This window comes from Haliaeetus albicilla, chromosome 4, assembly GCF_947461875.1.
Source record: "Haliaeetus albicilla chromosome 4, bHalAlb1.1, whole genome shotgun sequence".
In the NCBI taxonomy this organism is placed as follows: domain Eukaryota; kingdom Metazoa; phylum Chordata; class Aves; order Accipitriformes; family Accipitridae; genus Haliaeetus; species Haliaeetus albicilla.
The window spans coordinates 29,715,205-29,742,521 of NC_091486.1; the positions used below are offsets into that span (position 1 = coordinate 29,715,205).

Sequence of the window (27,317 nt, forward strand, 5' to 3'; positions counted from 1 at the left end):
ATCTAAGAAATTCAGCTGCAAGATCATTCACTTACAATCATATTCATTAGGACAGTGATATATGAACTCACATTGCAGCTTTCTGTTGATACGTCCTCTGGAGTCAAATGGCTTCTGTTATATTGACATGGAAGATTTTAGCTGACTTTCTTCCATGTATCGTCACTAGGAATCCTCAAAATTGCCCTATCAGCTTTGAACACTGTAGAGATACTGTCAAAAATATACAGAAATGCTTATGTGCCAAATTTGCATGATTTCAGCAGTTGTTAGTGTTCATAAGATGAAGGTGCGTGTATATACCAGTCTGCATTCAAATGGGGCTCTTTAGGAATGCTGAGGAGGCACATACACCTGTGCATTGCATGTACATTTGTGTTCATACTGTTTAAAGCAATAGGACTTAACATGGAACAGTAGTCAAAACACTGAATAATTAGGAGGGTGACTTCAACAACTCTCCTGTGTATCTTAAGCTTTATGTCTATTTTCATTCTTCTTTTTAACTCTTTGGCATGAATAGGGCTGTTGGAAGAGGAGGTGAGTGATACAGAGGTCTGACAAAAGCATAAGTATTCTGTTTCATGTATCACTGGCAGATTTGAAGTGCAAAGGCTTACTTATGGGGGTGTGATGACTGAGCCAGAAAGAACATGGGGTGATATCAGAATCCAAAACAAGTGATTGTAGTTGACAAAAAAATCTGATAATGATCAATATGCAAAGCTGGGAACAATAGGTTACCATTTTTAGTAATTCCCTTTTTCAGAATATATTTCACATTTTGGTTGTACACCAGCTTTACACATCTCTTCTTTTCATAAGCTTCCTTTTTATTTAGGTTGATAGTCTTCCCAGCAGACAGTAATTGTTAATAATATTTATTTATCTGTATGGCAGCACAGAATGGGAATTCCTATCCCACACCATTGAAAATCTCTACAAAGCCACAAAGATGGAAGCAACTGGTTATAATGAACAGAGAAGTAGTTGCTTGTAAGAGCTAACAGTTCAGCTGGGAGTTTTTTAGAGGTTCTGTATCCTTGTCAGGATAATATAAATTCTTCCTAGAATTTATAAAATTTTTCCTGAAAAGAAATTCCTTCCTGAGAAGTTGAGAGTCCTAGGGAATCCCAGCCATGATGAAAGTGAAAGAAGGGTGATGACCTGTAAAGATTGAACAAGAGCAAACAGTGTGAGTTTACAAAAGATTGGGGACCATGTGTCCTGCTCAAGATGAGCAAAACCAGGTTGGCATTTTTTCAGGGAGAAACTGTTGTGAATAATGTGAAAAACAAAAACAATTAATCTGAATGTTTTTAAAAGAAATAATAGGAAACTAATGGGGGAATTTATACAGGGTCAAATACTGACTAAATACTAGATTCAGTAGGTATTTTGCAAACTGGAGTTTTGCACTGATGTGAAGAGTGAGGAGTGAGTATCAGGAGGGGCTAGGGAGGAGGAGGCTGCAGTAAAAGGAGTTGAATGATCAAGTATTTTAGCAGCACGGGTAGAAAGAAACAGCCAGATTTTTTGTGGCATTGTGGAAATGAAACTGGCATGTTGTATTGGTAGAACATCTGTGGGAGGAAGGAGAGAAGCTGAAGATGACGAAGTTGTGAGATTCTGCAGGAGGCAAGGTGACTACTAATTCTTGGTAGCTTAAGAAAAAGAAGTAGAGAGAAGTATTTAGAAATAGAGATGAGCTCAGTTTTTTACATGCTGAGTTTAAAATGGAAGGGGAACCTGCCATAGGAGTCATTAGAAATGTAAACACCATAAGGGAGCAGAAAGCTGGATGGAGAAGGAAATCTGTAGTGTGTCTTTGTAGTTATGATGGTGTTTGTACTGTGATCCCCCATGTGGGAGACCACCAAAATGAAGAACATGGAACAGAGCCCCTGGAGACTGACAGGAGAGAAAATAAGTTAAGCAAGCAACTGGCAGGAGTGGGAAGAGGATATATCTGCCTGGGACTGGGTGATGCCATTAATTTTTTAAACTAGTCCAGCGACTGCAGCCATGTAACTAAGTGATCCTACTGAGAGCTGGCACCCCACACTGATACGTTCACACTGTTTGTAATTTGTGGCCTGCTTTGTTCAGAGCTATTTCAGCTGTGCCTGCATAGTTCTGCTGTGCTGTGTAGGTGCATCCAAACAGGCAACAGACTTGCTGAACCCATGTCAAGATTTGGTTGAGATAAGTAGGAAATGATCATCTGTGGTGAAAGCTCCAGGACCAGAAGGACAATGAAAATATTTCTGAGATCTTGCCAGAAAGCTCAGTGCTAATCAAGACATGCACTTTCTGGCAAATGACTAAGGGTCAGATGTAAAGGACAGAGAAAAGTAGAATTTGAGGCTAAAGCAGCTGCTGGAAAAGTCGCGCTTGTCTACAGTGGGATTTTTGGGCTATACTTGCTGGGTCACATATACAGCTATGACAAGTTTTATCTTGATAGTATGTCCATGTGAAATGGCTTATTTCTGCCTTATAATCAATAACAAAGCTTTTCAAGATATTAAAACCAAATGCAAGTATTTATCTGTAGTACAAGAAGCATTGAGCTTTAGTCTTTTGCATCTGAGATTTTTGAACATATTGGAATTACTACTGCATTGGTTTTTTGCTTTTTTTTTTTTAATTTAACAACAGAAAATAGCAAAGCTGTTAGCAGTTGCTAACAGATTTCACTTAGTGCCTCATCTGTTGCTCAGCTGCTATTTACTTGTAGTTCCTGGTCTTTTTTTACACATACAAAAAAAGAATGATTGCTTTCCTGCTAAGCTTTTCCTGGATTGAAGTTTTATTTAGGTGACTGTGATTTAGGGAGACCATCAAGAAATCATGCTTTTATTTTTGTAATAATTGTTTTTAAAAGTCCTGTTGTTTTACCCAGTATTAACTGGAACTCTTGGCTGCAGCATTTTAATGACTGTGGCACTTGGAGCAAAGTAGGTTAATATACTGGAGATTTGTAATGCAGATGACACTGGTTATTACTCATTAGTTAAGTCTCTATAATCTAAAGGACCATTTTACTGTGGTACAGACTGCACAGTGTTTTGTTTTCTTGTTTGGTTGGTTCTGATGCATATACTGCCTGCCTTAGTACTGGATGTGTATATGTGCTGTCCAAAGAACAACAGAAGTTGACCCTGTTTGTATGTAACATCGGCTAAGGAGCATTGTATTTTACTTTTTGATGTTTTCTGGCATGTGGCACCATCATAGCTCACTAAATAACCTACCACTAGACAACAGACAGCAAAGTAGATTGATATTGTGTATCAGGAAAACAGCTATATTAAATACTTTCATTATTGGAGCTGTCACTAAATGTATACTGCAGTCTCAGGAAAAAGTCAGTGTCTAGCATCTATGCTGAAACTCTTTTGGAACAGAAATAATACTTATTATACAATGCCACATTCAATTCATGGTTCATCCCTTTTCTTACATTGCGCTGACATTCTTTTAGGGCAGGGCGAGTCTTGAGGAAACTGCTGGACCTCAAATGACCTTCCCTGTACTTCTTTTTGAAGGTGTTTTGTGTTTTCATGAGGAACACTATAGTGAAGCAGCATATTTGTGCCTTTGAATAAAGGTAGTGTGTAGTGTCATTGGTTTAGAATTGTCAAAAGCCTGGTGAGGTGGCTCTGTAGGCTGTGTGGAAGGGATAATTAACCTGTTGGTGCAGGGTGTTAGAAATCACTGATGCTAGGCACTAATGCAAAACGCATTATCGCTTAGCACTGGGAATGCAAAGCTCATCTAACCAAGAGGTTAAAAAAAAAAAAAAAAACAACCAAACAAAACTATTCCTCAGTTTGCTAGGCAATCAACTCTAGATTTTAAATTTGTGGTCTATAGTTATTTAATTGCCATGCTTTGAAATAATATAAAAATATTCTTTTCTAACACAGGTAGACTTTGTTGGTTTCTAAATTAAGCTGGAGCAAGACTAAACCTTTAAATCACCAGGGAAATGTGACCTCTGCTGTGTGGTGCTGCTCTGTATCCTAATCCCATAGCAGTTACAGTCCTGGTGTATAATAAACATCAGTCTATGGGTCTCTCACTACCTAGTAATTGTAAAAATTCTGGGCAGCTCTTTCAGCTTTATGGGTGTGAAGGTAAGTTAGCTAATGGACTGCAGCCACACCAATGGCATTTTAATAGGTAGCTCCCCCAGGCAAAGACCAGTAGGCTGAAGTCATAACTTTTTGTGGTATAAAAATCTAAGACCAAGTATGTAATTGGTGACTCAGAGTAAAGAGTTTTGCCGAACTGGAGTGCAGTGGGAGAACACCCTCTCATTCAGTCTTTATTTCTAGGCTGGATTCAGGAAAAAAAAACAACCAGCCATCTTCCTATAAAGCAACTCTTCTCAACTTGACTTTACTAGTTCACTAGCAGATATTTTCAAAATTAGTATAAGTGAGAAAATGTCTATCCCTCACAAATACTGCACATCGACCATGACTTGCATATTGGTGCATGTATACATGTAACTGCAAGCCCAGGAAGCAGAAATATATATGTGCATATTAGTTACATTTGCTTTTTCTTCTTCAGAAAGAGTGCACTTTCCCACATAATAGTTCATCTTAAATTATTTACCTTTCATTTCGCAATATGAGCCATGAATATTTTATTTTTTGTCCCCTTAATTTGCCAATTTTCCTTTGAGCTAAGTGCCTTAGTGATTTTAATTTTTCATTCTAGTTGGAAGACAGAAATTACCCTTTTTTCATTATTACTATTGTAGGCCTTGTGCTCAGAATGATACTTTTTACAACCAGCACTGTTGAGCCTGTAATAGTATTGCAGAGCAGATAACATAATATACAGATATTGACTTCCATTAAGTATAGCACCACGATAGCTTCTGGAGATTTTTTTTTTCTGCTCTGTGTTGCCCTGGGAAGTTGAGTGTTGTAGAAGAAAAGTAAGCAATATAATGAAGAAAGAGCAAATGATAAAGATGTGATTTGCTGGAGAGAGACAGTGTATATAACTTTTTAATATATTTAAATGTATGTACATATGATCCTGGAAATCAGTATGGATGTGGATAGATTAAATAAAAACAAGACTAGATTAAATTATAATTTAATTAGGCTAAAGTTATTTTAGAATTTTTTGTCCTCAATAGCAAAATGATCTGAGATGGATCATGCCTGTGTATCTGACAGACAGCATCAGTTAATGAGACAGATGAGTTAAGAGGTCTTGATTTCCCTTTGCCTAATAAAATTCTTACTTTTCAAATAGGTAAATTAGTAAATAAAACTCCTGTTTCCTTTAAAGAGTACCAGAGTATGAGAGAGAGGGGTTACTTAATCAATTTAATGTATCTAGAGTCTGTCAAGTATTTTAAACTAAAAAAAGACAAACACTTTGATTTACATGTATCACTTTTTCTTTTACTCCACTGTATTGATTCCTCCTTGGCTGCATTCATAGACTAAAACAGAGACAATAAGGGGGGGTTGTACTAAAAACGATCATGTGGACTGCCTACTACAGGCTTATTTGTTTAATTAAGCATCTGTTCTCCTCTTAATATGCATGCATAAATCTCATTAACGTTAAATGTATGCAAGTGCAGTGAAGAAGAATAGACCCCTTACTCTCATTACTGAACTTGGATAACAAGATTTATATTTACTTAACAGATCAGAGCAGAAAGTTCCCTCTGACTATTTAAAAGGACTGGAAATTACAAACTGTTTGCAAGGAGCATGCTTTTTGTGAAATAGTTGCATGTTCACTTCAAGTCGAAGTATCATTATTCAAGACATTACTAAGAAAAAAAAAAGCAGTGTGCTTTGTTTATAAGGATTAACTTTGTGCACTAAATTCTGTGACACGTCTACTTAAATATCTACTTGCCTATTTGATACTGACCTCTGTGCATGCCACATCTGCTAAAATAAAAGTAAACTCCAGGTCTTTTCTGGAGTCTCGTCATTATTTCTTCTAAGCGTCTGTCTCTTCTCTCCCAAGAACTGCCTTCTGCAAAAAAAAGTCCTGGAAAGCAAAGTGTAGTCTTGATGAATACTGAACACTGTGGCAGTGTGTATATCCTTCATTCACTGTAGTTGGCTGTTACTTGTTCTGAAATCCATCTCTTATCTGAGGATAAAACTTGAATTCCAGGTTTTCCATACAACTTATGCTACGTTGGGTATTTCTGTATGTAGTATGGATGCATTATGGTCAATGATCCTTGAGGTTTTAAAGTCATGCCCACAAGAGTTTGAATTAAGGCTTCCTGAGCTGCATTGTAACCAATAAATAAATATTTTACTCAGGAACACAGTGCGGAGTATGAGTTCTACCTTGAGACAAAAAAACCCAGCAGTTTTGCTGATTTTCTTTTTCAGTAGTTCTTGTAACATGAACTTGGTAAATGGGGGGGGTAGGGGGAGAGACGAACAATTAACAGGGAAATTATACAGAAGGGGGCTCCTGACAGATTCCTTAACTACGAAGTGCTGGCAGGTGCCAGTTTAATAGGTATTGCCATTAACAGCCATCTGTAGAGAAAATGAAATGTACTCATCTCACTGAATTATGATTTATGCCAGACAAAGCAGTCAAACCAGAGTAATATTTATATTATAATGCAGAGTCATTGATTAAATGCACATGGCATCTCAAATCCAGTTGACATTTTAAGTTGAAATGATTGCAGACATGTAGCCATTTATTTAACTATTACTTTAAAAAATGTGTCTCTACTTGTTATTAATAGAAGAAAGTCAGACCTGACCAATATTTCAATAGGCTGACCTTTTGTTTTGCTGACATATAAAAGGAACAAAGCTCCTTTTGGGGTAGTCACAATTTCAGAGCATATGAAGTATGCTAGCTTCGGAAAAAACTGACCCCTTTGAACCACTCTGTTTCTTTCTTCCCTCTTTTTTTTCCACACAGGATTTTTGAAAGAAAATGGGCAAGAGATGGTTTAGGAGGTAGGAAAATAGTCTAAGAGAGGCTTTGTTTCAAGTGCCAGCTCTGCTACTGATTTCTTGGGTGGCACTGGCTAACTCACTTAGCTGCTCTGACCCACAGTTGTCCTTATACAAAAGTTATCCTGAGTGCTTATAAAAATTAAAAATAACAGCATTTCCCAGGTTCGTGTGATCATTACTCAGATAAATCTCTTAAAAAATAAATACATTTAAAAACTAGTCTGGCTAGTCCTGTAAAAGTATAGTAGGCCAATAGTTTTATTTTTATGAAAATGAAAAAGTAGTAAGCTTTTGTGTGATTTTTCTCAAACTGATTTTCCTCTAATCTCTAGGATTCTTCCTTCTCTGTCTGAGGACTTCTTACTGTCTTTCCTTTTACTTTTTTCCAGTAATTACAATTTTTTCTCATTTGTTAATCTCCTGTTGCCCACTTATTCCCACATAGCATCTCTCATTCTCTTTGTATCCTTGTTTCATTATTACCTTCCCATGCATTTTTATCAAACTTAGGAAGAAAATACGAAGGAAGCCTAGCCTAGTTTGCAAGCTCAACCTTCTGCTGTTGCACTGTTATTGAAAACTGTTTGACAGATACTGGGTTGCTCACCCTTACACCTTCTTGCTACTGCTAGTGCGTGAGGTGCCAAGCTGGGGTTTCCTTCTCCTCTCTGTACTACCTCCCTAGCTACAGATACTCTTGCCTTCAGAAATGCAGTTTGGAATATTATGCCTCAGAATTATAGTTGACCTTCTATCTTTTACCCTGATTTTATGCCTTCTTGCTAGAAAAAATTGATTTGTCATTTCAAATTTAACACGGGCAAACTCATTTTTTCTCTGCAGATTGTTCCTCTTTATGTCCGTACCCTGTCATCACGGAAACTAGCAGCACCTTCCACCTTTTACAAAAGCCCCTACATGGGATGTCATCTTTCAGTGAACCTTAAACCCAGTCAGTGGAGCAGTGTCTAAAATTTGCTCAATTCTTGCACAACACACTGAAGACCCGACCACGCAAAAGAATTTTCTTCCCTTTCTGCTTGGACTTCTCTTGCTTCCAGATTATGTCAGTCTGTCTTGTGGATCACACTGCTGGGTCATTGTTCCAGCTACTCTCGCCTGCCCCTGTCAGCACAGCCTCAACTTTGTCTCCTTCCCAGTTTGGTCCACCTTAAACAGACCGGTGTGGTAACGCACTGCTTTGAGCAGCCCGGAACACTTACCAGGCAGCCTGTCTGAGCAGCACACTTTCTACTGCAACATGTTGCAGCATGTCTGGGCAGAAAGTATTTTACATAGCCCTTCAACTTCCCTAAGATTTGCCTCTGCTGTAAAAGTCCCATGATGTGTATAAACGTTGGCAGGACTAAATGAGTAATGAAGTACGGCTTTATATCATTTCCACCCCAGCTCCTACTTTCTATCTCTGTCCACCAGTAGTAAGAAAAGCTCTTTACAGCTTCCTGCTCCGCACCACATTTGGCTGTGTCCCATTCACCTCCACCTCTCCTCATTTGTTTGGAATCTGTTAAGATGTGAATGAAAAGGTGCAGGATTGATCCTTACCCAGCAGTTCCTGCTCATTCAGCTGTTAACTTCAGGAGTTAACTGGAGTTAACTCCATCCTCTTATCACTTCCAGCCCTCCATCCTCTGACAATGCTTGTTTGTCACCAGGTTTCTCTGCCCTTGTTACTTTCTCCTTCTCTCAACCCCGCTCTGAGCCCTGGGCTCTCTCTTGTCCTAGCTGTCACCCAGCTTATGCAGAGCCTTGATATAAGCCTAGCAGAGTTGATTAGTTTGGGCTCTGCCCTCTGTGTGTGTTGCTTCTACTCCGTAACCTTGTTGTGAGGAGCAGCTGCTCTGATTTCTCAGTGGTCATGATACTGCATGGCGTTTACTGTAGAAGTTAATTATGCTATTGAGTGCTCCCCTCAGAAATATTTACATTCAATTTTATTTACATGCTTGCTTCCTTCATTCAGTGGAAATGACGTCTCTAGGGTCTTGGCTTGGACCATGGGCATTTGAGAGAATTTGATCTTACTCTTTAGAAGTCTTTGAATAGTTCTTAGTGGTGAAGATGAAGATATCTTCTCCCTTTCTCCCTTTCTGTTCTTGCAACTTCCCACTTCTGTCCTATTTCATTTTTTTATTGTTGAGAAGAAACAGTAAAGAATGACTAAAAAGGAACCTGGGCAAATATAAAGTGTTAGCCGAATGCTTACATGAAAAAAACTATCACCCTTTCTGTGTGTGTATATATTACATAAACTCTGAGAGATATGTGTCACCACTGGTTTAGGAATTAAAAAAAAAATAAAAATTCAAGTCTTAAAGGTTGAGTCAAAAGGCAAAAAACTGTCTCTGTGTGTATATATAGTACAAGATACACAGGCCACTAAGGGTCTGCTATAGTTCTTTAGCATTTAACTTCAGTATTAGGTCTGAAGTAATGAGCTGTATGCCTGTGCCATTCATTGTCCCTTATTCGAAAGTAGCAAATACCTGGCCTCACACTAACCCCAGATTATCAGCTTGGCTGGTAATAATGTGTAAATAGAATTGGAAAGCTATTTTCTGGTGACAGAAGGCTACCACTGTTGTCTGCTATTTTCTTTCTAGCCAAAGAACCCTAGTGAGTAATGAGTCAATGAGTCGGGCACTGTTCATTCTACCTCTGTCATCTTTTTGTTTAGCTTTTATCCTCTAATGTGGAAATCTGTATTACAGTAGCTTAGTATAACAGACATATAATGTTCTGGTTTTAATTAAATTTAGATTGAGCAAATAAACAATTCAAAGAAGTTAGCTTTCCTTCCCCACCCCACCCCCACCCAGCCCCAAATATGCTTTCCATATCCTCGTCTGCATTTGGAAGTGCTTGTTTCCATTCACATGTTCTTGAATTGTTCAGACTCCCTAACAGATAGCAAGGAAAGACTTGTCAAGGAAGCTCACTTTCATTCATTTCATCTTCTTAGCAATACGTGTTTTTAAATTATTGATTTTTGTCTGTTTGTTTTGATGCAGTCTGCACTGCAAAATACAATTCTTAATATAAAAACTTTGTCAAAATGTGAAGATTTCACAAAACCAAACTGCACTGCTCTTGAGAAAAAATTTCCACTTTACAGCTGCAGATCATTTTTACTATGACTAGAATATACACACACACACAAACTGGATAGTGAGTGACTTGATCTAAATTACTCAAAAAGAAATTAGCCAATATTTCTTTCTTTTAAAAAGGCAGATTATTATGGGTCTAAGTGCTGCAATAGGTTAATGTACCTCTTCATCTCTGAAGACCTCTACCACATCTTTTTCTTAATTAATTCCTATTTAGGCTATTTTAGCTTGGTTGTCATTTGTTGCTTCCCAAACCATCAGTCATCTGCAGCAATGGAGGGGGCTGTAGGCAGGCTCAGGCAGAGCTCCAGGAGCTCTGGGCTGAAATGGTTTGGGAAGATATGTAGAGAAATTTTTAGGTATAGATCTGTTTGAATTCTCTCTGCCTATAGCAGTGGTGTTAGCTGCTTTGTTCCGACATGCAAGATGTTTGCTAATTTCAGTAATTACAAAGTGGAAGTTGTATTTATGTATCTGTAATATGAATGCCGACGATGTCGATGAGACCTGTAAATCCTGTGGTGCTGGTTCTCTGTAAACTGCATAATTTGTTGATTTGCCTGTGAAGCATGTTGCACCCAGTGAGTGATGAAAACTGATTTGACGTACAAGCTTGCTAATTCTGAGTGGATAACTGGCTTTAGTCCCCAGTGCTGTAATAAAGAGAATTTGGTTTTATTGCATCTCCTGCATGGAAATTACTATTAAAAATCTGTGTTGTAGAGATATTTCAGTGTTTTACAAAGACTTACACATTTCTGCATGCTTGGAGGGGAGGAAGGAAGCCACACTGATATAAAATACGTGCTCTAGTGGTCTAATTAGAAGCCCACCAAGTTTTAGGCAGTCTATAGTATGCTAACAAAAATATTCTAATAGCAGTATATTTATTTAGTTCATCCTTAACATTTTATCAGACTTAAATACCAGCTTCCTCTATCTTGTGGGGATATTCAGATTGGAGAGAATGAGCTTAATCTTTTTTGGTTTTAGGCTGGAGTTTAAAGAAATTGAAAGATGATGTTCCTGTCATAGTGGGAAGAAAGATTGCTACTGGCCCTAGACCTGCTGCAGAAAACTTGCATTATACCATAAACTGCTGTCCATGCACTTGTATGCAATTGCAGGTGGAACACAGACAAGATGATCTTTCACTGGGGAAGATTAAAAAAAAAAAAAAAAAGGGAAAGAAATATAAGTAACCAACAATCCTAGAGTAGGTGAAAAAAAAAAAGGAAGGTTCAAAATAACTAAATAGTTAAGATTCACCTCAGCAGTTTAATAATTTCTTGAGGCCTCAGTCCAGCAGAGCAAAGCAATAAACTACAGCTGTATTACATACGCTTCTATCTTCTTTGCTCCAGATCTTTATTAAAACAATGCATTCACACTACAGTAAAAGGCTACAGTGGAGCTAAAATTAAAATACAGAGGTAACTTTTAAGAAGTGTGTTGATTATGTGTATAGATTGTGTGCGTGTGTGCGCGCGCGCGTAATTCACACATGGAAACTCAAATTTTTCTACTTTTGCTATTTTAAGTTGTTACCTGTGTTCTTGTATTTTTATGGAACTGGTGATTAGCACATAAATCTTTTAAAGTATTGTATAATTAATTTCCAGAATACCAAGTAAAGGCTGGGTCTCTTTCTTTGACAGGCTGTTTCTGTCTGTATAATGAGAACAGTGAAAGGTTAGGAGAGGAGGTGGTGGATTTACGTGTTCAAGTACTATAAATAATCTAGGGGAGGGGAACAAGGAGGTGCTCAAGGGCTACATAAGCTAAAAGGAGCTTCTTTACAGTCGAATAGTCTGGTCACATCACTATATATCTCGCTCATCTTCTCAAGGACACAGAGGCACTCAAACATGTTGAAACAGCCCACATCTGGAGAAAAGCATGTTTAACAGAGTATTGTATTAATGGCTTCATGGGATACCAAGACCATTTGTTGATCTTGGCTGTCAGTTTATTGTCTTTCTCAGTCTTTGTTTATTTTGTGTACATCAGCCATTCACTGAGTACCTTGGGACACAAATTGCCTATAATAGATCAAATTTACTGGTCAAAGGTTAAGTCACTCTCATGAGGCTGCCTGCCTGTGATAGCATTGGTTTCTGTTGGCTTTGATACCATACTTACTGCAGTAATACTGTAATGTCATTGCACAATCATTAAAGCTCAATAGAAGGTTCTAGTGTAGCTGTTCCAGGTAGATGTCAGCTTGGTGAATTTGGGCTGTCATTAACTCGAGCAGATTTCTTTGTGAGGAATCTTATGTGTTGTATTTAGAAAATGCCAGTCAGATTGAAACTGGGACTGCTCTGTTCTGTAGAGAGAAATCCTTGTCTAGGGGGGAGAACATTTTATGTTGTCCAGCAGCATTTAGACCAGCTCCATCCTTAAGTTTCCACAAAGCTAAATGGAAAATTATGTTGAACATCTAGGTTTTTGTTTAATAACCACCATGCAAGGCAGATACAGACCTAAAACTAGCCTACAAATACAAAGGTTGTTACGGAAATCTGTAATATAAATTAGAGGAAATTTCATATACAGCAGTGATCAGAGGAGGAAGAAAAATACAAAATTAAATTGGTTGCATAAAATGTCATGCTAATTTACAAGCTAAAAGGAGAAGATTGTAAATGAAGCACTGAAGTATGAGGTTTTCACTCTGTTTGTAAATATTGACTTAAAATGAGTTTTAAAAAGCAATACAAAAAAAATAAACCCAAATTGTTGTGTGGCCTTCTCAAGGACCCAGTTTCAAAGGCTGACCAAACAGAATAGAGGGAGACCAAAATAAAACATCAGGGAGGAGGTAAAAAACCAACCTAGAAAGCAACTTAAATTGATATAGTGCCTGCATATGGATAATTGAAACCATGAGATTTAATTAAAATTACCAAGTGGATGTTGCTATCAAGAATGAGACAGTGAGGCTTAAACAGAATTTCTCTGAATGTGTGTGTGGAATTTTAGGAGCAAGTTAAAAGAACAATTTTACTATCAGCTATAGAGAAAGGTATTCACTGAAGAACAGCTCAAGCTGTGGGCATTTTCCAGGACCCCTGGGTACCAAATTTCAAGGATAACCAAATGCTCTATAAAAGCATCTCGTGATCAATTGTATTGAATGGCACAGACAAGTTGCATTGAATCAACACAGATGGCAATCCATTTGGCTGAGCAGAGAAAGATCGTTATAGACCTTTAATACGGCAGCTTCAGTTCAGTATCTGTCCATTTTGGAACTTGGACTTGTAATAATTGTGTTGGTCTCTTGAAAAAACAGAATTTTATTAAAGTCAATATACTGTAGCAGTTCTGAAGCACAGAACAAAGAAAGCTGGGAGAGTACTGTAACAAGCAGTTTTTATAACCTGTTTCTTTCGAAGCACAGTTAACATTTGTGCATTTAAATGACAACAGAAAAATTCCAGAAGCTCAGACTAAATTTGTATGACCAGCGATGAGATTGAAGGTAAAAATGTTTATTGTTTCATGGCAAAAGTGGAAGGAATAGGGATCAGCTGCACAAGTGATCAGACCTGATTGCAGAAAATTAAATAGAAATACTAACTGAGGCAGAGCAGAGTGATCAGAAGGAAGGGTTTGGGAACCTAAATAACCAACAGTTATTTTAAAACAGTGGAGAGCATCCTGGAGCCTGTCAGTCTTCCTGAAATAAAAAATAGCTGATGTTTCAAAGCAATATGGATTGGTCTTAAACCACAGAAATACAAATGCGTAGTAGTGGCTTTGTGGCAAAATTTTCCAGGCCTGAGTCAAAGCTTGCTGAACTTCATGGAAGTCTTGTACTGGATGAGACCCAGAGAGTGTTCTGGGTACATACAACTGTGAGATTGAAGTGAGCTGGTATAAAATTGTGACTAATGCTTTTTTCCTTTGGGTTATAAGGGTATAGGAGAATTAAGTCTAGTCCCAGTTCTGTGTAGGCTTCAGTGATGAATGTTTTTTCACTTGCTGGGGACATCCTAGCTTGAAACTGAGAGCTTGTAAGGTCCACTTCTCCCCTGAGTAATGAACCTAAAAATGGTATATTGAGGTTCTGTATTTCTTTCAGTAACTCAGTGTCAGATTTTTTTTTTCCTTCAGAAATACCTTTTAACTGATAACCCTGAAAACTGCAGTCAAAACTTAAAGATATTTCTGCTACTCATTTATTCTCACTGGTATGCAAAGATAGAGACCAAATTCTTCCTTTAGCTGCATCTTTACAATCCCATTCTTTGACTTGTCTTTCACAGGAATAATTCCAGATGGAATTTAGCCTTGTAATTCATGAAAAAGAATAAAATTCAGGTTTTTTTCTATTAGCTTTGCTGGTTGTTCAGGGCTAAAAGGAGTAAAAAGTGGGAGAAACTAACTTTATTTCCTTAATAATATATGGCTGAATTCCCAGAGGAAGCAGATCTGTGAAGTACTATTTCTGCCGCATAGCACTCAGTGTTGCATAGGGGAGGAAGCATGCTTTTTGTCCCTGAGAATTTTTAGATTTTCATACAATATCTTGCCTATGTTGAGACAACAGTTGCAAAACTCAAATGTTCCTCATGGGATAATTCTGAAAAAGACAAAGGTTGGGTCAGTTAAAAATACTTATTTTTAATTCTCACTTTGCATTTTTAGAGCTTTTTAATAGGGGCTAAGATGGATATTAATCTGAAGAGCCACTTTGTTTAAAATCCCTAATAGCTTCCTGTGAAAATACAAGAAAACTTGACAATTTAAAAAATCAATTTGTGACATTACTGAAAAACAATGAAAAATTGCTTACCAAACAAAAAACTGATAACCTCTACAGTCTGCTTGTTTAGTAAAATCTACCACCCTAGAAAAGAGGAATGGTCTTTTATAGTACTTTAGGAAAATGACCATAGTGATTACTGAACTCAAGGTTTAACATCATAAAAAAGTGTGCATGATGTGACTGAAAAATGTATCCTCTTTTGTATGGTCTGCTATTAATTCTAAAAATCTGGCCTCTGACATTACTAGAACATAGAGCAGAACTAAAAAGAACTTTCAAGTGAAATCAACTCATGATCTAAAAATGTATATAGTAGTAGTAATAAACTTCTGATAAGGCACTGACTCATGGCTGTGAGGAACAGATGGTGATGGTGAGTCAAGTCCCTGCTGCAGCCCGTGAGGATCTGGTAGGATTTAGTGTGGCACTGAAAGTGTTCTGAGGAAAGTAAGAAGCCTGCTCAAAGTAAAAACCAAATATCATGGGCTAATAGACAGACTCATAAGAAAGCCAGTCAGCACATTCAGCTGAAAGGTTATAGGATGAAAATGAGTAATAAAGAATAATGGCAACTCTCCAGGAGTGGAGAGGGAATAGTAACGTGAAAATCACGGCATATCATTGCCCTCCTTTGTGCCTCTTATTTTGTTAAAAGTGGAGCTGATACTGTGTGTCTTCTTCCTTTAAAGAGAAGAAGAATACTAATTTAAGAGCTTCCCCAGTAGTGCTCTCCTCTCTGGATCCCTCTTTCCCCCATCCTGTGTTCAGAGTGGCAACAGTGCCCCATGCTGTTGGGTAAGGGACAGCGAGAGAAGTGCAGCAACCCTCTAGTAGACCTTCCCAGTCACTACAAAGAAGTCTGCCAAATAATGTGAATGAATGAACAAAAGAAATACGGTTAGAGATATAATAATCACTTTTCATTCCCCTCCTTTGAGCCCTGTAGCAGTAGCCTTCCAGGTTTCCGCTGCCCAAGCCAGCCAAGAATGTGCTTTCTCCCCAGTCTGCCCCATAGAAGTCCTGATGCAGTTTCTTTGTCTTAACTGGTTACAATTTGTGTCCGCTTACAGATGCCCTTCACAGCTTGTTTCCAAAAGGAAAGTTGGCATTGTACTTGTTATTGTTCAGCTATACATGAAGTGAAACAGGCTTTCAAAAATAATTTACAGAAGATTTGCTGTGACTATTGACATTTTCTGACAACTTATTTTTTCTTGTAGACCTTCCCCTTTCCTCTCACCTCTCCCCACCTCCCAATTCTTACCTTGCAAACAACAGAAATATATTTGGGAAAGTGAAAAGGTCATGAATCAAACTTTTGAGGTACTTTTTAATTGACCCCAGGTAGACATTTAGATGGAGTTGATAGAAAGGTTGCAGATGTTCTATATTAAAAAGTCTCTTTATATTAGATGATGCTGTGTCCTGCATCTAGTGATTGAGTAGTCTCCTGTGGAAACATGCATTTACCCGTAGTACATACGGAGCCATTTCAGTTATGTACATATTTCATCTGTCACTGAATTAACCTGAAAAGTCTATGGGTAACCGGATCCCCGGGATGGAAGGGCTGGCTTGATGCTTGTTTGATAAAGAACTTTCTTTTAGTACTAAAGCTTAACAGGTTTGCTCTGAAATGAAGCCACTGATATTTCACTTGGAACTGTAAGCTTCATAGACTTAAAAGCCCAGCATGTAATGTAGAGACTTTGTTCCAGTTAGATTTTTCATAGCTTCCACCATGCAATGTAGACTGGTTTGGAGCAGGGCTGTTCCTGGGGGTTTTTTGTTTGTTTTTTGTTTGTTTTTTGTTGAAACCCTGACCAAGAATGGTATTAAGCAAAATCGACTATGGGCACTTGCAGTTTCATTAAAAACGGGTAATGCTGTCAGAGAAAAATAGCAAGAAATTCTGGAGACTCCTGTTAAATCATACTGATATTTTCAGCATTTGGAGTAAAACAGTATGAACTGGGATTGAGCTTCAGGCTAGAGAAGTGCTAACTTTAAATCTAATTCAACTTGAGGGCTTTGTTACAAGCTGACCCTTACAGTATAGCTGGGAATCAATAATACTGTATACTGTTTCACTCACGTTATATGAAAACATGATCATTTGCCTTTTTTTAAAAAAAAAAAACTACTTTATTTTTAATGTTGTAATCTTTTAATAATGAGTGGCTGAATTATCTCTGTAATTCATTACCCTCTCAGCTGTTAGATGAATGGGATATGTTACGGTTTGTCATTATTCTCCATGGTGGCAGGGAGAACAGACTGGGGATTTAAATCGTCTTCCACTGCATGGGCTATAGACACGCTGATGACTTGCTGTGAGATTGCATTTAGTTCCAGGATCTCTGGTGCTTCAGAGTGTAATGCGTTTGGTTGCCATGATGAATAAAAGCTTCTGATGGTTTATGTAGGCATACTAGAAGTAAAACGAAAGAGAAAGAGCAAAGAACGAAAGTAAAATGTTACTTTCTTTTACAAGTGACTAGTTGAGTAAGGAGGAAAAAATAATAAATTTATGTCAGGAGGGAAACAAATATAATAGTTGAAATATTATACAGACATCCCTACATGAGTGTGTGCGTAGATATATAATGTGAAATACAGTATAATCTTAACATTGTTATGTACATACTTACGACTGCACTGGCTCATTACCCATTACATCAAGGATGCTCAAGTGTTTATTATGCTATTTACCAAATTATAGCTATTTCCTGAACAGCCGGCCTCTGTTGAATATACTTGTATTCTGTCCATCTTTAATAATGAAGCCTGCACTTTGGGGCAGAAACATAGTCTGGCAATGATCAGCAGGAAATAAGAGAGAAATTGGTAATCTCTTTAGCTTTACTGTTTTATGTTGTTTATTTGCCTCTCCCAAGTATTCGTTTAGGGAACTTGGGTAGCATAGGTCAGGCAGCTGAATTTCTTAGTGGATATTAGGAAGTGGGCCGAAGAGCAAACAACTATCTATTAAGTTTTATGTAGTGTTTTGTTCTTCAGTCACATCTAAGATTCAGCTAATCTAACTTGGGGGGAGCGTTGTAATAATTTTAATAAAAAGTATCAGTATACCATTTTATAAACACCATTTATTGCAATGTCTGAGTAAGTACATAAGATGGATGATATATAAATAAAACAGTGCTGGGAGGTATAGGGATTCAAAGGAGTTTTTGAACATTCGGGCTGTTCTGCCTGGTAGCAGTTTTGGCCTGGTATCTGAGCAAGGAAATCCTCCCCCAGGGGAGGATGGACTCTGCTATTGCCACCTTGTTGACCTTGAGGGTAGCTTGGATGATAGATAGTGTATGTCCAGGCTCTCGTCTGGGACTAATATCTTCCCCATGTAAGGGCCAGGGCAGATGGGGGCTGCCCATCTCTTGCCAAGGTAAAAGGCAAACCTACCTAAGGTAGCAAGGGAGGTGTAGTTGTGCAGTTCAGAAGAGGTCAGGAAAGATTCCTGTTGCAGATCGCTGACTGAGTCTAGCTGTCGAGTGTTGTGGGGTTTAGGTTTGGGGAGGGAGTGGGTTGTGGCATCTCAGTTTGGAGTTTTTTGGTTTGGGTTGGGTTTTTGTTAACTGTCTGCAGACCTTTATTAAATGTTGGGGGAAGGAAGAGCCAGTCGTGTTGTTTACCTCTACAAAAGCAGCCTGATACAGACAAGAACCTCATCTTATTAACAAGAATTTACTGGTCAATGGATTAAGAGACCTTGAGCTGTGGGAAGATAGAGACCTGCGACCAAGTTAAAACACATAGGTTCCTGGTTGTATGTTCAGTCACAGGTTATTTTACACAGAAGATATTCTTGATCTGCTTTTAGTAAATAAGGCTTGAGTAGTTGGTGGGGTTTTAGAGTTCATGAAAAAAATCATTGCAGTCATTGCATCTCTCCGTGTCATTAATGTTTAAAAAAATAATAAGAATTACCTGGGTTTCTAAAAATGTCTTAGAATAATACTCAAAAACTAAAAGTATTAAAAAAAAAAAACAAACTACTTTTTACCATTTATAGTGGTGTAATTTTTACTTTTTTCCAAATGCACAAGTCAGTTACACATACTGTTCCTCTTGCTTTGTAGCATTGCTCCAAAGTTTAACTTGCTCAGTAACGCAGTGCTTAATCATAAATTTGATTTTATTTAATTTTAACATTCAGAAAAATATACTCAATAACATCTAAGAAAACTGTTTGGAATACAAATGTTGGCACATAATCCCTTCAGTTATTGAAAAAATAGTCCAATCAATCTCTAGGTTGGCTTTGTAATTCAAAATGCCTTAATGTGACAGGAATGCACTATAATCTATGAAAGGAACATCTTAATTTATCACAGAGCCCATTACTTTTGAGTTACATTTTGTGCTCTGGGTAGCCGTACTTAATTCTTCACAGATAACATAGAATGAAGTCTTGCCCATGATGTGTTTTAGAAAAGGGAGTTTATTGTTTTCTTTGCCAAAGAAAAGAGTGGATTTTCTTAGTATGGAGGTAAATGCAGCACCTCGTGAGTTTTTGGAACATGCTTTTGATTCTACAAAACAAATGTTCTCAGGATCTTAACAGTTAGCTGCGGAAGCTGGGCATTTCTTTGCAGGTAAAATGCGGCTGGATCCTCTTCAACTTTTGCATTTCCTCCTCCGCCACTATTCATACTCATTTCTCATGTACTAGGGAGTGCTACTCTGGATTAGTTTATTAAACATTTGAGTTAAAAGTACAATGAAGACAGACATGTGTTCAACATTATTCTATGTGTTTCAACTTTGAAGAACCTCCAAATCTATTTAGGGTTTTGTATGATGAAGAGTTGAATTCTGTTTTAAGGTACTTGAATCTACCCAAGACTTACTGCCAATTTTTGTTGCTAACAGAGATGCTCTCCCGCCCCTAACTTTGTGCATCTGTATTTGATAAGACTGCCAAATGTCTTTGATTAGGGTGGTTTTAGGAGTGGCCGTTCAGAGGCAACCTCCTTCTGTACTCTGCTGTGTCTCATAAAGAAAGGTTTTTCACATTAGTGAAGCACTTAATTACATTGGAGCAGCATAGTTGCTTTGGGTTTTAGACTTATTTGGACTCTAAAAGCAAAACATAACAAATGTTACCATCTGCTGTTCTCACACACACCCTCCCTTTCCCTCTCTGTCCCAACAGACTCTCTTCCTCCATTTCATCCTTATTGTCTGATTGAAAATCTTGTCAGGGTACTTAAGGCATGTAGTAGCTTCAAGGCATGAAGCAGGAGATCAGCTTTTCCCAGACAAGATTCCACACTTGTTCTGTGAGTTAAGGGTTTCTACAAAGGTTAGCCAGAACTGTAAGAGCACCTTTTTTTTTCCCTGAAAAGTAAACTTGACACATCTGTCACGTCTGAGGACTGGAAATTTCTGGCTTCATAGAGGAAAATGTGTCACTGTGGTGTATGTCGTCTGACCTAACTATCCTAGAGATTTTTGTTCCATTTATCTCCTACACGCTTTATATAATGAAGGAAGTCTCCCTAGGCATGATCAAGCACAGAGAGTGAGTGAAACACAATGGTTTCAATCAAGGTTTCTGCTAACCCAAGTTAGTTGTTACTCTTCAGTCAAAGGTGCTAGCTTTCACCTTGGAAACCAGTAATAATTATTCTATTCACAGACATTTTGTAGATTTTCACTAGCCACTGGTCACAACCTTGTGCTTAAATTTTTAAGATGCTTTTTTTTATTTTTAATCCGAATGTTTTATCTCTTTCAGAAAAAAAATAACCTCCCTGTGACCTGATTTTCTGGAGGTCTGTGATGATCTCTGACGTGAATATCTTCATAGGAAATGCTGCAAATTTCTTTGTATCAGCCAGACTGTATTCCAAGCATGCGTGCGACACAATTCCAGCAAATTTGGGTTACTGCTTTTCCTGTAGAAATCTGTCCATGGCATGAAAGAGCTACGAAAAGCATTGAAGCAGAAAGCCTTAAAGCTCATGTGTTGCCCGGTTTATTATTACTAAATTATGTTCAAGAGACCCTCCTTTCATCTCCAGGCAGGATACAGAAATTGGAACCCCGCTAAAGGTAATTTCAGGGTGGGATTGAGGAAGGCACTGAGAAGCATTAGTGATTTTTTGAAAACTCAATTTAGTTTCCTTGAGCACCCAGCCTTGACATTGAGATTGTTTTCCAGAGAGCCCCGAGTGCTCAAAGCGGTCAGCTGTTGTGGAGTTAAGGACCCTGGAAGCCCTGGCATCTCCCAGCAGGCTGCAGCTGCCACAGAGTAGCAGCGGAGCCAAGTGAGAGAGGAGGATTGTTGGGTTTCCTCCTGGCTCCCTTGGGCAACTCCTCAGCAGACTGCTTGGGGACTGCTGTGGACGGGTCCTTCCAAGGCTCTGGGACCCAGGGGAGCAGAAATGCTGGGCTGCCCTGGAGCTACAGACAGTCAGGTCGGACTTCTTCATGGGAAGTTGGGTGAGCTGCTGAGCAGCATAGTGGAGGCCTTTCTTACTTGATGTTAGATTGATGTCAGGCAGGATTTTTCACTACAAGGTGTTTAATCTCTTACAAAACTTTGCCAGAATTTTTCCTTCTAGTTGTACATGGGGTTGCATGCCCTATCTTCTTCATAGAAGTTGCTAAAGCAAACAGCAACTGCACCCTAAAAGCTGATCATTTAAAGCACTTGTAAAAAGAAAGCTGTAGCAAAGCTTTCTTTGGAACTGCATAATGTTATGGATTGTCTTTGCCTACTAAACATTCATTGCAGGCATTTTTGATTTTTAGTGCCCTGCATTTCTTGAAACAGGTTTCATGTGGTCAAGGCATGACCCTGAAGGTATTACCTTTGTGGTTTTAGTTGAATTGTTACTATTGACAGAGAAAAGAAATGCATTGTGTCTCATCTGAGCAGGCATGAATAGATACTTCTGCAGAGTTTTTTCTTCCTCTGCCTGCTTCTGGTAGTAGTTATCTGACAATAATCTTGATGGTCCAGGAGCAGAAAAACAGGTGAAGACAACCTAGTTTTCTCTTGGGACTTTTCTTTTTCATGCTGCATCTACCTTTCTCAGACTGGAATATCGCTACAGAAATTTGATTCATACACACATCTAGCTGTATTTTTTTTAGCTAAGCATAAAGTAGAAGACCCATTTTACCCTACCTTTGCGGGGAGAGCGAGTGAGAGGGTGTACTCCATATACTACATGATTGTTGTTCTTTGGTAAAGAAGTGATAATAAATACACAGCTTGTTAAAGAGGAATCACGTTAGTGCAGGCCTGCAGCGTTGATCTGGTCAAAGACTCTTTGCAAACAAAACTTGTATATCTGTCATAGCATTGCAAGCTGCTTTTGTACCTGTGTGTGGCAATAAACTTGTAAAAGATCTTCCTTTTTATTTAAATACTCTTAATTTTCTTTGCTCCTTCTGTGATGAAAGGGACTTGAAATCAAATAGTGTCACTACTAGGGTTAAATATTTCACTATGGAAAATCTTACGTGTTAGAGGTAAGAGCTACTAGCACAAAAGAAGATAAATAAGCAAAGGTAAAAATGTGCATTTATAAACCTAGAACAGCAAGGCCTACAAAGTAAGAGTTGTGCATATAATTATGAAAATGTCAACAAATATGCAAATGTTTGATAATATGGCTCTTACTGCATGACTCTGTACCCCAGCTGACTTTTTAGAGATGAACTGTAAATTCTTCCATTCTTTCTCCTGCTTTGCCTGCTCCATCTGACACATGCAGGTGTTACAGTGTTACTTTGAAACTAGCTTTAGAGATTACCCTAGTTATCTCCCTGGGGCTGTGTAAAGCCCATATAAACAGAATGGGGATGTGTTAGAGGCATTTATAATCGTTCTGTGAGAGGCCTAGGACTCAGTCTGGAGGTGGAGGATATGTCTAAGGTATGGAAAGCTTAATTGACGGCCTTAAAAAAACCTAGCAACGAGTAACCTGATAAATGGCACAGACTGTTAATTAGATGTCTAAATTTACTAATTGTGTCAGGAAAATTAGGACAGTGGGAACAATATGTCCCTAAGCTGCTCACTAAACAACTGCTGTACTACTTATTTATATTTATCTGATGAAAAAGTACATGCTGAAAGGAACACAGGAAGAGATTTCTCTCACTAGCTCGAAGCTCCGAGACCTCTCTTCTCACAAGGCCTCGGTGTCCTGATATTCCCTTGTCTGAACTGATCATTGTAATATGCGGCCTCAGGAAATATTAAGCTGTTAGAGAATTTTGATAGTGTATGTACAGGAGGGAGCCATGGGGGACTTCTGAGGCCTAATCTAATGCTCAGTGAAGACGATTTACAAATTCCTGTTTGTTTCATCAGGAATTGGGCTGGGCCCACACTGATGAGAGAAGGAGGGAAGTTAGTCTCCTACTTAGGGTTCTTATTTAAGTATGTACATATTTAAATAAGTGTGTATTGCAAAATGTGGGGTATTTACATGTGGGTATGATTATGTGCATATTTGAATATATTTATAGCGAGGTAGGCAAACATTTACGTATGTACCTGAGAAAAGTGCCAGTTCCTCCCCACGGAGGACCTGGTTCCTAGGTGGCTGGCTGCCCTGTGCTGTGGTGGTGGGAGCCTGGCTGGAGAAGGTCGGGAGATGCTTCTTGCAGCGCCTCCAAGCCAGCCAGTGGCTCCCAGCCATGGAGAACACCACGGCTCGGTTCCCATTCCTCCTGCTTCTGTTGCCTTATTGTGCTCTGCATCTGTGAGGGACAGGGGAGATTACAGTTTCAGCAGTTACTAACTGACTCTTAATTAGACAGGCAGAAGTGAGTAAGTTTCTAAACCAGTCTTTACCATCCTTCCCTGTGTACCTGATACTAGGCAGGGCTAACTACCTAAGAGATAATAACGGTGTTTTGAAAGAGAGCCATTTTGTTTGTTTCTGACACTCGTAAGGGATAACTTTCTAGTTGTTTTCTCCCCAGAGCCTGCTTTGGGCTAGTTGGTTTGCTTTTAATTCAGAAGGGAGTTGAGAAAGGATACATTTGCAGCTGGGCTACATGTGCACTTCTTGATTCAAGGTGTCTGTATATGCACTGCTGTTGATCGGAGCTGATAGTGCTGGTCACTGGCTATAGCCACACTGTGTGCTTGGCTGGCAGCCCTGCTCTCGTGTGCTTGCTCATGCTCGTGCAAGTGCTGCTGTGCCAGCCCCGATTTTTGGAGTGCTGAGCCATGTATTGGCTGGAGCTGTGCAGAATGGCTGCAGAATGGCTTGAGATGTGTGTCAGACAGGTGGTTGTTTGAATCCTTTGAAGGGAAGGTCAAGTATTTAAGGCAAGTTTCAGTATTAATAAGAGGAACTCAGGAATGTTACTGGCTACGGAGCTGAGATGTAAAGGGGGAGATACTGAGATTATAGGGACGGGAAAAATCTGGATGGAGTTTTTTTGCAACTGTGGCAGTGGCAAAGCACAGTGATATCTGAGGCAGCTGCAAGGAATATGTTCCTGGGACAGCACTGGGACAGAGATCCCCAGCAGTGACTAGTGCTGATCTCCTTTATTCAACTGCAACTGATTCTCTGCAGCTCTTGAAAAATCTACACTGCCAATGAGTTAATAACAGGGAAAAATACTAGCTAGGCTAGATTTATGGAATATAGTCAAGTCTGCCTGCCCTGCTTCATTATCAGAGTATTATGGACTTCTAGGTTTGCATAGGTACATTTTTTGCATTGAATAAAAGTGGAGTGATGGCATTTCCACTGTGAACACAGTCTGCCTAGGAGAGGGATGCTGAAAAAGAAAGTTGGGCAGCAGTCTTGCAACATCCTTTTTCAGTGTGTTAATGTACAAGATATGGTCTTGCATCTGTGTTTGGGTTTTTTTAAGAGTTCAGATGAGAAGCTCTAAGGATTTCTTGACGTAAAAGTAGGTAGGAACAAAAAAGTTCTGACTATATTTATTCACTTTTCTTCAACTTTGGCATGCACAATTTGCTCATTGCACAAAACAAGCTCTACCATACAATTAATGTCAGATCAAAATAGTCTTGTTTATTCTGATTTTAGTTCCACTTCTTCCAATACTGGCTTATTTTTGTTGATAAAGGCAGGGGGGGAAATAACCTTTTATCAGTATGCAGGCAGCATAGCTGAAAATTTGTGAATCTCATAGTAGCTAATATAGCTGATTACCTCAACCTTAGCTTTAGCCCAAGACCTCCAGCCTTTGGCCAGAAGAACAAGTTCTCAGGGAAAGATTCTGTTTGCAGCCTTCTACTTCCTTGGCAGCCCCTTTGCTGCCACATTCCAGTTGGAGCCCTAGGCTTTGTCTGTCTCCTAACCCTATGGGCTGTCACATTCTTCAGGTGATCAGGAGTCTTGCTGAATCTTGTGCACAGCAAGTCTTGAGTTTTCTTTTTTGTTTTTAATTTGTTCTGGGAGAAGGTGACAGGCACAAACAGGAGGAAGTCAGAGCCGTGGGGATCCAGGCAGCTAAAGAAGTTTCCACCATCCGTTCTTGCCTTTTTTGCTGCTTTGCTGATGAGGCTTCTTCCCAAGTACAGAGGGATCTGTTGCTATAGGGTCCTATCCATTGCAGTTCAGAAGTGCCACTGTTCTCTTAATAATCGCTTTTCTAAGATGTTGCAGGAGAAAATTCATTCTGGCTTTGGTGTTATCGTGGTTTAAGCCCAGTCAGCAACAAAGCACCATGAAGCCACTCACTCACTCCTCCCTTCCCCTGGCCCCAGCGGGATGAGGAGAAAATACAAAGAAAAGCTCATGGGTCGAGACAAGGACAGGGAGGGATCACTCACTACTTATGGTCACAGGCAAAAGACAGATTCAACTTGGGGAAGAAACAAAATCAATTCAATATACTACCAATCAAATCAAAACAAGGATACTGAGAAGTAAAACCAAACCCTAGAACACCTTCCCCCCACCCCTCTCTCCTTCCCAGCTCAACTCCACTCCCGGTTCTCTACCTCCTCCCCTGCAGCGGTGCAGGAGGATGGGGAATGGGGGTTGGGGTCAGTTCATCACACTTTGTCTCTGCTGCTGCTTCCTTCTCAGGGGAGGACTCCTCAGTCTTCCCCTGCTCCAGCATGGGGTCCCTCCCACGGGAGACAGTCCTCCATGAGCTTCTCCAACCTGGGTCCTTCCCATGGGCTGCAGTTCTTCACGAACTGCTCCAGCGTGGGTCCTTTCCGCAGGCTTCAGTCCTTCAGGCACGGACTGCTCCAGCACGGGCTTTCCTATGGAGTCATGGCCATCTTGGGGGGCATCCCCCTGCTCTGGCGTGGGCTCCTTCCCGGGCTGCAGGGGGACATCTGCTCCACCACTCCCCTCCATGGGCTGGGGGGTACAGCCTGCCGCCTCACCACAGGCTGCAGGGGCATCCCCTCCTCCGGCGCACCTCCTCCCCTCCTTCTTCACTTCTGCACAGGGGTTTCTCTCACATTCCACTCTCCACTGCAGGTTCCCCTTCTTAAATCTGTTCTCCCAGAGGCGCTACACCGTCACTGATGGGCTCGGCCTGGGCCAGTGGCAGGTCCGACTTGGAGCTGGGGAAGCTTCTAGCAGCTTCTCACAGGAGCCACCCCTGCAGCCCCTCCCCTGCTACCAAAACCCTGCCATACAAACTCAAAACAGGTGCAAAAGCTTAAAAAGCATATGGGGCACTGGGAGAGAACTGACAGCTTCTGCAGCTTTGGGGAGGCCAAACTTTGTGCTTTTGGAAATCACCCTATATAAGCAAAATTAAGAAGGGGTGGGGAGAGGGGCATGTTTCACACCAGTGGTAAAAGCCTGTTGAAAGCATCAGTTTTTCTACTTTTGCAAGCTTAAATGAGCTTTAGAGAGTCGTAGAAATTGACACATTAACTTATTCACATGGATTAAACTTTTGCTCTCTTGGTAGAGTGGAGAGATCACACAGTTTACATGACAGTGAATTCATGAGAGAAGCCAGACTAGTTCTTATTTAATGCTGAGCTATCCGACTGAGTTCATCCTTCTTTTCTGTCCTAGTGTTTGATGACTTTCTAGGAAATAAGGGGGCAGCTTGCACTTTTAAAATTAGTGCTGTTTTAAAGCACTTACCTTGTTATATAGTTCATCCTATAAAATTTTAGAGAGCTTTGAACCTCTTCACAGTTGTCATCATATGCTTTCTGACTATAATATCAATCTGCATCAGCTCCCTCTTCTCCCCCCTCTCTGCCTTCTACCACAGACACAAAAATACAAATAAAAAATTTGAAGAAAATATTCTTCTCTGAACATCACTGAACTCTGGACCTGACAGTTCTCCAAGTTCAGTACGTTTCATCAGACTTTGGTCCTCAAGTAAGAAAATGTTCCAGTCAGTCTCATAGTGGAGGATCCCAGCTCGTCTTAGCATGATGACCAGGTATCAGGTGAAAAG

General features: G+C 39.5%; 1 protein-coding gene across 6 annotated transcripts in view; it reads left to right on the forward strand.

The window, feature by feature from the left end:
• PARD3B (par-3 family cell polarity regulator beta) overlaps window positions 1–27,317 on the forward strand; it is a 433,796-nt gene that overhangs the window by 289,440 nt on the left and 117,039 nt on the right. The window lies entirely within an intron of this gene.